Source organism: Protomyctophum parallelum (assembly GCF_964188405.1).
Source record: "Protomyctophum parallelum genome assembly, chromosome: 18".
Classification (NCBI taxonomy): Eukaryota; Metazoa; Chordata; class Actinopteri; order Myctophiformes; family Myctophidae; genus Protomyctophum; species Protomyctophum parallelum.
Genome location: NC_139716.1, coordinates 29,220,125 through 29,234,025, shown reverse-complemented (window position 1 = coordinate 29,234,025; position 13,901 = coordinate 29,220,125). Strand labels below are relative to the sequence as shown.

The following is a 13,901-nucleotide window of genomic DNA, read 5'->3' as shown; positions in this document are numbered from 1 at the left end:
TCTTATACTCTTCTTATACTATAAAATAAATTATTGGCACTTTGACCACCAGTGTGTGAGGCCACATTCTTGTCCCTTGAACACTATACCTTTTTGTGTTAAATTGGTGTCACAGTATGACACTAACTCAACACAAATAATTTGATTGAATAAAGAAAGAAAGAAAATCCAAGCATCATTACAATCAAGTGAGGTACTATATCCCCGTTATTTATTTATGGAAATGTATATCAGAAAAAGAAGAACCAGGGCTTGTTACACACACACACACACACACAAATTGAGGCAAATACAGACAGCCGTGCATATTGATTGAAGTATTTATTAACAGTTTGCAGAATTACAGTACATCTCAAGTACAACTCAATACAAAAACTGTCAACTGTGAGTGGACGACACCATAAAGTATTACACTCGTTTACCACATGGAGCGGAGTAGAAAGAACAGAGATTTGAAAGTTCGTAGCGGTCGACAGTATTTGCGCGAAGAAAAAAAAAGAAGCAGAGGGACAGTTTCATATGTTAAATGGATACATTTCTGGTGATAAGCTTAGAATTTTTACAGCAACCATCTGTAAGTGCTCTTACAAAACACACATTGAAAAGTAATTTGAGAAAAGAATAAGGAAGAACACACATACAAAGGACATACAAAGTGAACATTTGAGATAAATAAGAATTGATAAAAAAAACAAAAATGTCCCAGTTTTCCCTAATTCTGCTGATACATACAACAGTTACAAAGTGCTGTACAGTGGACAACAAGGTAAAAAACAATCAATTTAAAAACACAAGATTAATAACACCACAAGAAGAAAAGCAAAATAAAAAAGACAACAAAACATTGGCCTGTACAAAAAGGTCAGGTAGACAAATCACAGCTCAAAATAGAAACGAAATAAATATGTTTTCAGCGACTTCTTGAAAATGTCAACAGACTCTGCGTTCTTTATAGAAAGGGGGAGGGCATTCCACAGTGTGGGAGCAGCTACGGCAAATGCCCGGTCGCCCTTAGTTACCCGTTTAGTTGCTGGAATATTCCAGTAGGCCCTTGTCTGAAGACCGGAGTGATCTTGCATTATGTTTTGGAAGCAGAAGGTCTGAGATGTAGGGTGGGGCCAACCCATCTAACGCCTTATAAGTGGTTAAAATAATTTTTAAGTTGATTCTGGATTTGATGGGTAACCAGTGAAGTGAAGCGGGCACCGGTGTGATAAGGATATGTGATCTGCAATTGGTGTTTGTAAGAATCCTGGCGGCTGTGTTCTGAATTAACTGTAGTTGACGAATAGATGACGCGGTGAGGGAAGTATATAGTCCATTACAGTAGTCGAGTCGGGAAGAGATGAATGCATGAATATTTCTTTCTAGGTCTTGAGTGGAGAGGAGTGGTTTTATTTTAGAGATATTACGTAGGTGGAAAAAACAAGACTGGGTGAGCATCTTTACATGAAACTTAAAATTCATGTGGCTATCAAAGAAGACACCCAGGTTTCTAGCAGAGTCTTTAATATTAGAAGCCAAAGGGCCCAGGGATAGCCGAATGGCATTAGCGATGCTTTCGGGGCCGATGATGAGGGTCTCTGTTTTACTAGGGTTAAGCTGCAGAACGTTTTGAGCCATCCAGTTATTTATAGCTGTTAAACATGCAAAAGGACGATGCAAAGGAATCGATTAGGCGAACGAATGGACAGGTGAGTTGATGACATATTGCTACAGATGCATGTAATACAGTAAGTTTGCTGATATCTGTGTGCTTGAAGGAAATATATAGCTGGGGAAGAAGGCGAGCGTCTCAGCCCACGCCCCGGGACGCACCGCGCTGGGCCCATGCGGTCTGGCCTCACGGACGTCGCAGCCCCCCCCCCCGGCCGCGCCTCACCTGGGCCTACCTGGTTGATCCTGCCAGTAGCATTATGCTTGTCTCACTGCAAGATGATCACTGCAGCCAAGGCCACAACTAACACCGTCTCAATGATTAAGCCATGCATGTCTAAGTAGTAAGTACAAACGGCTTGTACAGTTTGTGCCAAAAGCTCACAAAAAGTGAGTTATGGTTCCTTTGATCACTCCTCAGTTACTTGGATAACTGATGGCGGAGGAATCGAACCCGAGATCGAACCGGGAACCTCACGGTTGCCACTCGGCTGCTCAGGGGCCACTCTACCCCCTATGCCACTGCCGCCCATTAGTGGTGATAGACTCTGACACCAAGCCTCACCCGACCTACTTATCATTTAGATTTTTCCACATAGTTCCACTGTAATATCTTCCATGTTTACTACAATTACATTGATAACATTGTTTCAATTATTTTGTATTCAAACTCATATTTCACATACAAAGAAAGTAAGAAACTCCTCCAGATCTATAGAGGGTATGCACGTGACATCATCCTCAAACCAGGAAGTTATGCAGGAACGCCTACTGAGTGGCAAAAAACTACTTTCTGGCCTTGACAGCCCATACATCCACACAGAAAAGTCCCATCTGATTGCATTAAACGACATTAAACAATGTTAAACCCACTTTGCATGTTGCTTTGCCACTCGATGTGCCATTTACTTTATAAGCATGCGCATACCCTCTATTGCTCTGTTAATTCTGAATCGTTCATAATGGTCTGGTTCAAGTTCAAAGTTTACTGTCTGAGATGTGTCGTGTTCCCTACTGCACAGCATGTGGTGTAGATGTGCTGCAGACGAGGCGTGGAAAGGACAATTTACGAGTTGAACGATGTGTCCTCCTGAGTGGCATCTCCACTTAGGTTACGATCTGAAAGGACATTATCAATTTAATTTAAATGTGTTTTAAAAGAGTTTCATATTATGTACATATCGTTTCTGTCGGGCAGAAACCTTCCATCTCTCCACTTTTTCTTCCCCTCCCCATAAATTAATACAAAGTAGGTAGTGTCTAGTGAGGAGACACTAAGGATGTGCGGGTTGAACCAGAAAAACAGCTTTTTTCTGCAACTTAGGAGAAAGCGAGAAATGAAAAATGAGAAATGAGAAAGCGAGAAATGAGAAAGCGAGAAAAGAGAAAGCGAGAAAAGAGAAAGCGAGAAATGAGAAAGCGAGAAATGAGAAATGGAAAAGCGAGAAAGCGAGAAATGAGAAAGCGAGAAATGAGAAAGCGAGACATGAGAAAGCGAGAAATGAGAAAGCGAGAAATGAGAAATGGAAAAGCGAGAAATGGAAAAGCGAGAAATGAGAAAGCGAGAAATGAGAAAGCGAGAAATGAGAAAGCGAGAAAAGAGAAAGCGAGAAATGAGAAAGCGAGAAATGAGAAAGCGAGAAATGAGAAATGGAAAAGCAAGAAATGGAAAAGCGAGAAATGAGAAAGCGAGAAATGAGAAAGCGAGAAATGAGAAAGCGAGAAATGGAAAAGCGAGAAATGAGAAAGCGAGAAATGAGCTTTACAAAATAAAGTAAATAAATAATGATATCCACGTAAAAGTGGATATCATTTATCTAGAAATGTCTACAGCAAGATTGCATGGTGCAAATCTGGTACCCACGTCTCTCTCTCTATCACCCGGTATAACCTAAGACTCATACCGTAACCACAAGGGTGGTTAAATCACCCTTACAAAGGCTCTTGTAAGACACTAGTCTTCTAGAACAGTGTTTCCCAACCTGTGTGTCGCGGAGCTTTGGTGCTCCGTTTGATGTGTCCAAGTGCTCCGCGTAATTTGACCGAAATTAAGTTATAGTGTTACTTTCTGTCAAATCAGGCGGAACACTAACTCTCCCCCGAAGGCTTCTTATAGTTGCGTCGTTGTTGTCACACGTCCATTAGACGTGCGATAACATCAACACGGAACAATAGACTAACGACCCTCGGCCATTGAAATGTTAATGCTTAGATGCATGCAGAAGAGGCTACATTTCGCTCCCTCCAGAAAGACTGGAGCGCGCAGGGCGCAGCCACATGCACATAGACAGCAAACGCATACAGTCCTACATGTCCCGACCTAGCCCAAACATTTAGATTCTCGTAGTCCCGACCCAAACACGTAAAGTAAACGTGACGTTGTTGTGATTAAACATAATGTGCCACGAAAAATAGCTGTCCATAGATGTCCAAACATGATCGCCTCGTTCGGCCAACAAAATATATCTCCCTCCCTCCACAGAAGCGCAGTGATTTATTCTTCGTCGTACACGTGTTATGCTTGCATGCTGAAAATGGCTGATCTACAAGCTCACAACGCGTTGGGGACGCAACGCGTTGTGAGCTTGTCGATCAGCTATTTTCAGCACGTGAAAATAAGCAGGCTGTGAGAACTGAGACCCTGCACAATAAAAGCATGCCGCTTTCACAAGTTGGCCCATAATAAAGACAAGGAAAAGGATTAGGTGGCATTTCACATTGCATATGAGCATTTTTTTTAAACTGAGGCACTGTCTCTGTCCTTTTCATTCTCGTTATTTGATGAGTGCTGTCATGTGTGTTTTTATTTTATTATATTACTTTTACGTATATATTTACTTTTACTATAATATATATATATATATATATTATATACACCCCCCCCCCCCCCCCCCTAGGTGTTCCCCGAGATTTTTAGGCTATGAAAAGTGTTCCCTGGGACAAAAAAGGTTGGGAAACACTGTTCTAGAAGACTAGTGTCTTCAATAAGGAAGAAAAGCAAAGAATGGATGCTAGGGTTCAACTGTTCAAGTGGTTAAGTGATAATGTGCAATATAACATTTTAAGCTAAATTAAGATTCCTGCTTTCAATCTTTATACTGTTTGTCGCTTTGACACAACTGGCTTACAGCATAGGTTCAGACGTTAGAAAATGCACTATAATAAAGTAGTCATAATAAGGTGACATACACTCACCCTTGTCAGAATGCCGATCGCTTGAGGTCAGTGGGGACTCTGGGGAGAGTGTCCCGCTGTACCCGCTGTCATCAGCCCGACCAACACTCTGAGGGGTGCCTAGCAACCAAATATGAGACCGTTAGTATGTAGTGTACAAGCGTCATAATACTTTATTATACAACAGGTCGTTTCGAGGAAGTAATCTGATTGGTTGAAACTAGGCATGTAACGATTCACTCAACTCACGATACGATTCGTATCACGATACAATTTTCACGATAAAAAAAATAATAATAATAATCCAGAAATCCAGTATACTAAACAATAATTATAAAAGAATACATACTTTTATTGACTGGTATAGATAGATAGATAGATAGATAGATAGATAGATAGATAGATAGATAGATAGATAGATAGATAGATAGATAGATAGATAGATAGGATAGTTTCTAAACAATAATTATAAAATAATACATACTTTTATTGACTGGTATAGATAGATTCTAAACAATAATACAATTATAAAATAATACATACTTTTATCGACTGGTTTGAGATTTGGAAGAGGGCTGGCAAGGAGGGCTGTACCTGTGTCGAGACAGAAAAAAAGGCAATACTATATAAAAAATACAACTACCAATAAAACTATACATTTGAATACTACCAACAATAGTACTATACAGAAATACAGCCATAATAGTACTTCTATTAAAATAAATAGTATTAATAATACTACTCTTTACGTTTATATAAATACTAGTACTTTAAAGGGAAAAATAAAAATCTAGCAAAAGGCCTAGTACCAATCTGTGATTTGTCCAAAGTGTGAAAGGAACCCCCATGCCTTGTTCCTAAACAATGAGCAGCATTGAGCACGGGACTGTATGTAGACTTGATTTAGGTTTTTATCAGTCTAAACTTTAGACTGATAAAAACCTTTAAAGAGTCTAAACCTATGCATCTTTCCATGGAGGGGCAGTGTTGCAGGACCCATGCTCAGGTGCCAATCACACACACCTGTGACTCACATGGAAAGTACCTTCATCAGGCTGATGAAGGTCTAAGCGCCTGACTCACACCTTCACAACAGATTGATGTATATCTGATGCATGAGACTCGTTTACTGATGCAAGCTCGCAATGCATTTCCAATGGGAGTCACATGGTTTGACACAACATTTTTGTTGTACGAGGGGGAGGGGGGCAGTCGAAACACAGCCGAAAGCCGTACAACAAAAATGTTGTGTCAAACCATGTGACTTCCATTGGAAATGCATTTGGGCAGCCATGACACTTACCCTTTGTTTACATCTAGCATGCATCAATGTTGTATGCTAGATCGAAAGAAGTGAGCGAAGCCATAGCGACCGAAACGTCCACCTAATAAAGAGCAACATTTTTTGGCAAGTGTCTGACAGTGTGACCTATTCTTTGTCATTCAAAGATACCCTTTTGATTATTATTACAAAACGTACGTTAACGACTTCAGCCTAGTGCTGCACGATTAATCAAAACAATGATCGTGATCTAGATGCAGACAGCTATACAATCTCATTTCAAATTTTTAGCCAAGAATCGTGCAGCACTAGGTGGCTGTCCAATTCATTTTAGTTACTACATGTATTTGCTACAAGAGAGACTTTAAGAGAGGTTTAAGTCAAGCACTTTGATGCGGTCCGTTTAAAGTCACAGTTGTGGCGCCACATTTTGAATGTAGTAATGTTCAGCAACAGACTAAAGACAAACAATATTTTCACAGATTTTTTTTTTATCATGTGAGAATTGTGATATTAATTATTGTGGAGGAAAATGGAGATTCACATTTGAGCAAGAATCGTGCAACACTACTACGGCCCTAGTATATACATTTCGGCCATCTGCCGATCTACACGCTTACAATGCGTCACGATACCAATTGGTATTATTGAAGGGGACAATGAGGAGTTTATATGTTATACAAAACACAAATTAATATAGTTTCAAAAAGGTTCTCACCTGCACTCTCTTTCTGGTTGATTTCTTTTTCCTGGATCAGGCTGGTCTGTTCAAGGGCTAAATTATCTGCAAAGGAGCAAAATGTGATGATAAACACATTTACTGTTCATAACGAGGTCAAGGAACATGTTTAGTTTTTACATCTTTAGGCTATATCTCATTGTACTGTTGTAAGAGAACAATAGGCTCTATGCATATTTTGGAATGAACTCTTCCTATAGTTCCGGGCTCCTTCCACACTTCTTGATACCAATTAGCATACATTCAGTGCCACCTGGTGGACACCAGTTTTGGCCCTTGTTGCCGCCAAAGCCCATTATAAATTAAATTAAGAAATGTAATTATATTGTGCATGTAATGCGCATATCATCACCTGCACACCAGATTAGAGGAATTTTCGAAATATGTATTAATAAAAAAAACAAAAACAAAAAACACGAATATTTATTTTATTTTTTTCCAAAAAGGCGTCCAAAGGCGCCATTGGCATTATTGGCCACCAGGGGGAGGCGGCCAAAGGTGTCATGTGGCATGGAATGAGTTTAGCGTCATGGTTAACGCCGGGTCCGCATCAATATGCTGACGACCCCCATGGTGCCATGGGGTCGCTATTCCGACCCACAGAGTTTGGGATCACAAATCATCACATCACTCTCTGTCCGTGCGCCACTGTAACTCAATTTAGAGTAGACCAATTCACTCATTAAAATAATTCTGATTGAGAGTCCAAAACAAAGTAGCCTAAAGTATAGCTCGTATGCACCTTTCTGTTGATACATCAGACTCTGTCTATCTAGCCCAACTGTTCTCTCTAGCCTGCAGGCCCCTCGGCTCAAAGCATGTATAACAGAATATATCAGAATCAAAATGATAGAATTTAGCTTTAGAGAATTAGAGTTAAGCTTGTTGGAACGCAGGCTGTTGCGGACTGTCGGTGATGCGTGTGTGTGTGTGTGTCGTGTGCTCACGCCTTTGTGTGTTTAAACACGTGTGGCTGCTTTGGAGCATACACAAACTCAACAAAGTTGCAGGACCCATGCTCGGGTCTGACTCGCACACACACACACACACCACTCAGCAGGTGTGTGCCCAAAGAGGAGAGCATATTGGCGTTTAGCTGTGTTGCTCATTGCACAATTGTGCGATCCTTACAAGTTGTAAAGGTGACTAAACAACTATACAAATTATATAAAATACCAAACCAATTGGTATTATTGAAGGGGAGAAATAAACAACCGAAGTTAAGTTTGCAAACGTGTTTGTGAGGAGTGTATATAAACTTGATATACATTTATAATATACATATACATTACTTTGATTTGTCTCGTTGGATTCCTCTTCTGTACTACAGTAGTTGCCGTAGTAATTCCTACATTTTGGATATAGATATTTCCATATGACGGTCAACAACACTATACCCAGCCCCAGGCCTATGACCAGGCCTATGCCCAGGCCTGTGCCCAGGCCTGTGAGGAGACCAGCATGGTAAGCGGTTTCTTCCACCAGTGCTGAAAAACAACCAGTACAGAACATGAGGAACAATTCTTCAAGCAAGACATGAGCTCATTCAGCATGTTGACAAAATAATATTGAATGATATTGTGAATGTTTTAGCACTTAAGGGCGGAAGATAGAATGAAAACAATGAAAGGTTGTTTTTTTTACCCGGTTTCTGTTGCTGCATGTTGTACATGCAGGTGCATGTACTGTTGTTCTTCACTGACTTGGCAGTGACGTTTCTTCTGACTGTATGCAGACCATCAGGATCTGTGGTCTCCTCCGACTCTTCAGCAGGAAGGTGGTCGTTTCCTTCACCGTCCTGCCAGGACACCTTGGGTCGTACATACCAGCCTTCCGACACACATTGAAGAACCATTCCGTCGTCTAGGATGGAGATCTCACAGGGGACACTTTGAGGCTTGGAGACTGTCTGAACTAAGGAGAGAAACATTTAAAAAAAAATCTTTGGGGGGCATTTCTTCTATTTAGAAACTAGCAGACATTTAAATGAGGCTAGCGCAGAGCAGAATAGAAAAGGGTTAACCACTCCAGCATGCCTGTTCAGGGGGGGGAACATTCGCCAAACATAGCCGATCTATAAGCCCACAAAGTGTCACACGTTCTCATTTGATTGTTGATTGATTTGATTTGATTGATGTTGAAGAAAAAAAGCAAAAAAAGCAAAAAAGTACAGTTCCAACTTAAGGGATATTTCATGTTTCATTTCTACTCAGGCTATGTGGGGTGTTCACATAAGCCTGAGTAGACAATGAAATGACCAAAAGTTTTTTTTTTTTTTTTAAGTGAAATATCAGTAGAAGCAGAACAGTAATACAGTAGGGTTAGTATAAAAAGAATAGAAATAGGCTTAACGTACAGTAGTTCCTAAACCCGAATCCTTGATTTAAACAGAACCCATTAGGCGTTGTCAGTTGACTTACCGATGACAAGCTCTATCTCAGATAGATGCGTGTGTTGTTGTTGTGGGACAAGGCACCTAAGACAAAACAGTTAAGCGCTTAGAGCCTCTATTGCTGTCTCTATTGTGAGGCTGGTCATTATAGGCAAAGATCCATCCATTTCTCATCAAACTATAACTCTGAATATACCGGCGGTAGTCGAAGTCTCATTCACACAAGATGAAAATCATACTAGGGAGGTGTTCATTCTCGAGTTCAGCTGTAACCTTTGGTTAGTTTAGAGACCAATGTGCTAAAATATCAACAGCTGGAGCACACCGTCTCAGTCACAGCTGATTCACAGATGTAATCTTGTAGTCTTTCTATTCAGAAGTCTGGGGCACGTGTACAAGTAGGCCTGTGAGGTCAAATGGCCGGCCTCTCCAAAAGGAGGGCCAAGCAGTTAGCGAGGTACTGCTCAACATCAGTATGTCAACATACATGTATTATGGCAAGATACTACTGTAGTCTGTATGTAAAAATGGTCTTCTGTTCTGTCTGAATGCAATGGCAGTGTTCATGTCCTTTGTATAAGGTGCTCTTGTAACACCCAGGAATAGAGCCTGGGAATTGAGCCTGGGTCTCTCCTGCGTGGAACACAAACATATTAAACACTAAGCCAAAGGGATATCCCTACAGTATGACCCTGGCGAGATATTAGACTTTTTAATATGCCGTCAGGGTGAGGTTGTGAGCCACCCAGCTTCACTCATGTACTTTTGTTTATATGGACGATTGCCATAAACACAGTATAGCCTATATTTAAAACGGGTGTGCCTGTGGGTGTGTGTGTTACTGTAAGTTACCGGTATAGTCCAGCGTCCGAATGCTTCAGGTCACTGATCAACAAGGAGGTGTTTCCTTTCTTCAGCTCCCGCAGGAACAACTTGGTCCTGTCTTGGTAGGACGGGTTCTGCTCCGTGAACAAGTCCCCTCCATTTCGGTGAAGGTGGACAAACCGGGGCTGCAGATCCGGCCGGGTCCACTCCACCGTCTCGTCTAAAATGTCAGCAGGAGACCGCAGGCTACAGGGCAAGAGAACGCCTCTACCAACCACCCCAACCACCTTAGACCCACCGTCTGGACCTGGTTGATATAAAGATGTTCAGTATTTTAGATTAGATCGCAGGCGTGCACCAGCTAAACATGTTGGGATGTGATGAGTTTTCAAGCTCTTAAATTGGCTATTTTTACATGGCAGTTGTACGAAAGAAAATATGGCTTAAGTGGTTCAAATCAGATTAATCAAATATATAATATCTGATAGGAAAACAATTGATAGTTGCAGCCCTATTAGACTGTAAATATATTTTAAAGTTAAAACTTAATATTCTGTGATTCAATCTTACCTGTGGCTGTGTGGAACTGGAAGCAAATTAAGCAAATTAGCAGCACCCATATCATGGTATCTCCACACATGTCTCTTCCCCCTCTTTGGCCTACGATGGGAACAAACATAATAATAATAATAATAATAAACATAATAATAAAGGTGACTATAATGATAAAATGATAAAATACAATACCGATTGGTATTATTAGAGAACTAATGGACCAAAGTTAAGTTTCCGAACTGTTGTTGCTGAGTTGTATAGCCCTGCATGGTCCAGGGCTAAGTTGTATGCTGAATCATGTTGATTCATTCATGAGGAGTATGAGATCATACATTGTTTTAGCCTAAAATTTTGACTCTCGTAGATGTATATTTATCGATTCTGACATTTTCAATAAATGTCAGGATCGATAAATACATCTACAAGAGTATAAATGTCAGAATTCTACAAACGCAGACTACGGTATGTGCGGTTTTTTGGCGGCCATTTCAAAAAGGTTATCCGTCTCCCAGACAAAAACAGCAGAATAACCCCTTAAAACCTAGTAACATTTGTTTTGCTCTTCTACGCTTAATGAACTACCTAGACAGGTCGACAAATACAGTTTGTAATCGAAATCATATTCATTCCATTTTATGTTTAGCGACAATAACTTACCGACCAGAGCAATGTGACGAAGAAGTTCGGTAGGAGGGGTCTCCAAACATGCTGGATGTGATGTCATCTCTGACTCATCTGACTTTCGCAGTCTTGAAGCTGCGCTAGTACGGCACAGACCAGACATTATGCACAGACGGACCTGTTTAAGCCAAGGTTTTTACTGTTTCGGTCTAGAACCCGCCTACTGTATCCGGTAATGTCAACACACTCATAAAGGAACGCACGCAGACCGTCTCCGTATCCGTTCCAGGCCGGATCTGCTACCTCCAAAGCTAATCCACCGTCTACTATCCTGAGCAGCAGTGTTGCCAGATGTTCCGAGAGCAACAAGCAACCAGATATATGAAAACAAGCCCAAACGAAAGCGAGTTAACTCTAGTCTGGAGCAGTGGTTCTCAAACATTTTCATTGTCAAGGCCAATGAAATAAATGGGATTGTGCCAGTGACCCCCCCCCCCCCCCATTATTAGGCCCCAACCCATACAATAACAATATGGTGTTACAAAAATTGAATGTTTCCAAAACATTCCAGATTTGTAGCCTTAGATCAATACCAGATTAGTAACTATTGTATTTAATTATCTCACAATGTTTTGAAAATATCAGATCTATTTCAAATAGCCGATGCAGGATTGAAGTGGTTAGACTGTAGTCCAAATAAGAAACAAAAGAAGTAGTAATAATATAATAAAATATATACATAAAAGTGATTTTTATTTTCAAGCGATTATAAATAAGATAAACAAGAAGTCATTGGTAAAACTCTTAAACTAATATAAAATCCTTATATTCCTTGGTCTCCGCTCTCCGGTCATATTATCGAGCTTAAAGTGCAATCAATACAGTTGATCATTATTTATGAATAGCAGAGGACAAAAATTAAATACAACTTAAAAAAAACAAAAACAACAGCAACATAAAAACATCATACAGAGCAGTAAAGTATTGGAATCATGTTTTACATGTTGTAAAACAAATGAATAATAAAAGTTGACACATTCATTACAGGCCTATAATGTCATTGCCACATTTGGAGTGTATAATGCATTTATTGCAGGGCGGCTCCCAGTGGGAATCAAACCCACAACCCCCGGCTCGGCGGCTTCCTTGAGATGCACTAAAACGTCCAAAACACTTTGTGGTACTGAGGTTTTCAACGTGGGGCCCCGCAGGGACCCCGAGGGGTCCTTGAGGGGTGTTCCAAGGGTTCGAAAGGAATATAAGATCTGCAGGAGTGCAGATGTTATATTCCTTTCTACGTATAATCTGAATCTGATCCCAGTATAGGCTATATTCCTGAACTCTTCCAGACTGTGCTTGAGTCGAGCGAGCCTTTCCCTTGAAGTGGGTTCCAAGGGGTCCCAAAATCAGTAGTGTAAAAGTCACTAAGTACATTTACCTAAGTACTGTGTACAATGTTGAGGTATTTGTACTTTACTTGAGTATTTCCAATACTTTTACTTCTACTCCTCTACATTTATTTGCACATACATTACACATACATTAACGATTTCAGCCCCACATTTCGGCCATTTGAAAATAGCCGATCTACTGTACAAGCTCCATTGTGAGCTTGTAGATCTGCCATTTTCAAAATAAATTGAAAACTTGAAATTGGACATTCGGCACAATGACTACTTTTTACTTTTACAATTTAAGCATATTTAGCAGACACTCTTAATCCAGAGCGATTTAAATTAAGCAAGAACAAAAAACATGGCAATACATCATATACGTTAAAAAGTAGTTATCATTTGTTTACTTTTGGTACTTTAGATACTTTAAGTACACAGACGTGGACAAGTCTTGCCACCAATGATGATGGCTGCAATTCGAAACTGGCCTCTGTAAAATCTGAATCCCCCCCACCCCCCCACCCCATTTCCCTCACTGTATATTGTATATTTTCCCAGTGCTTGTATATTTTCCCTTTTTTGCTTCCCATATGATGAATTCCTGTTGTTCTTTAACTACATAGAAATGTCTATTTGTATGTCTCTAAATGGTTGTATGTCTTTAAATGTTTTGATGAATTGAACAATGTGGACCCTGTTGTAAACAAGTGTAATGCTTAATTGGGTCGTCCACTCACAGTTGACAGTCTTTGTATTGAGTTTGTGCTTAAAATGTACTGTAAATTCTACAAACTGTTAATAAATATTTCAATCAATCAATCAATCAATTTCCTGTTTTTGGCTTATATAGAAGTATATATTGTACGTCTCTAAATGTTCTGATGAATTGAAAATGTTGGACCCTATTGTAAACAAGTGTAATGCTTTATGGTGTCGTCCACAGTTAACCGTTTTTGTATTGAGTTGTGCTTGAAATGTACTATATAATTCAGCAAACTGTTAATAAATACTTCAATCAAACCAACACATTTTGTCTACATGTGTATGGACACATGGATGACCCCTGGTGGTGGTGTTTTGAAGTTCGTACATGTGCACATGTGTGGAGACATCCCATGGAGCTCAGTACAGTCAGCTGGTCTGAGGTCAGTGGTGGGAAAAGTACTTAAATGTTTCACTTAAGTAAAAGTATCAATACAGCATTGTGGAAATACTTGAATAAAAGTACAAAAGTATTGGCATAAAAATGTACTTAATGTAGCA

General features: G+C 40.1%; 1 long non-coding RNA gene across 1 annotated transcript; it reads right to left on the bottom strand.

Annotated features, from left to right (window-relative positions):
* Nucleotides 1-2,007: 2,007 nt before the first annotated feature.
* LOC310875256 lies at nt 2,008-4,889 on the bottom strand. Its single transcript, XR_014570626.1, has 3 exons — nt 4,852-4,889; nt 2,585-2,775; nt 2,008-2,357 (listed from the first exon to the last, which is right to left on the bottom strand). It is a non-coding gene; the product is annotated as an uncharacterized lncRNA (long non-coding RNA).
* Nucleotides 4,890-13,901: the final 9,012 nt, after the last annotated feature.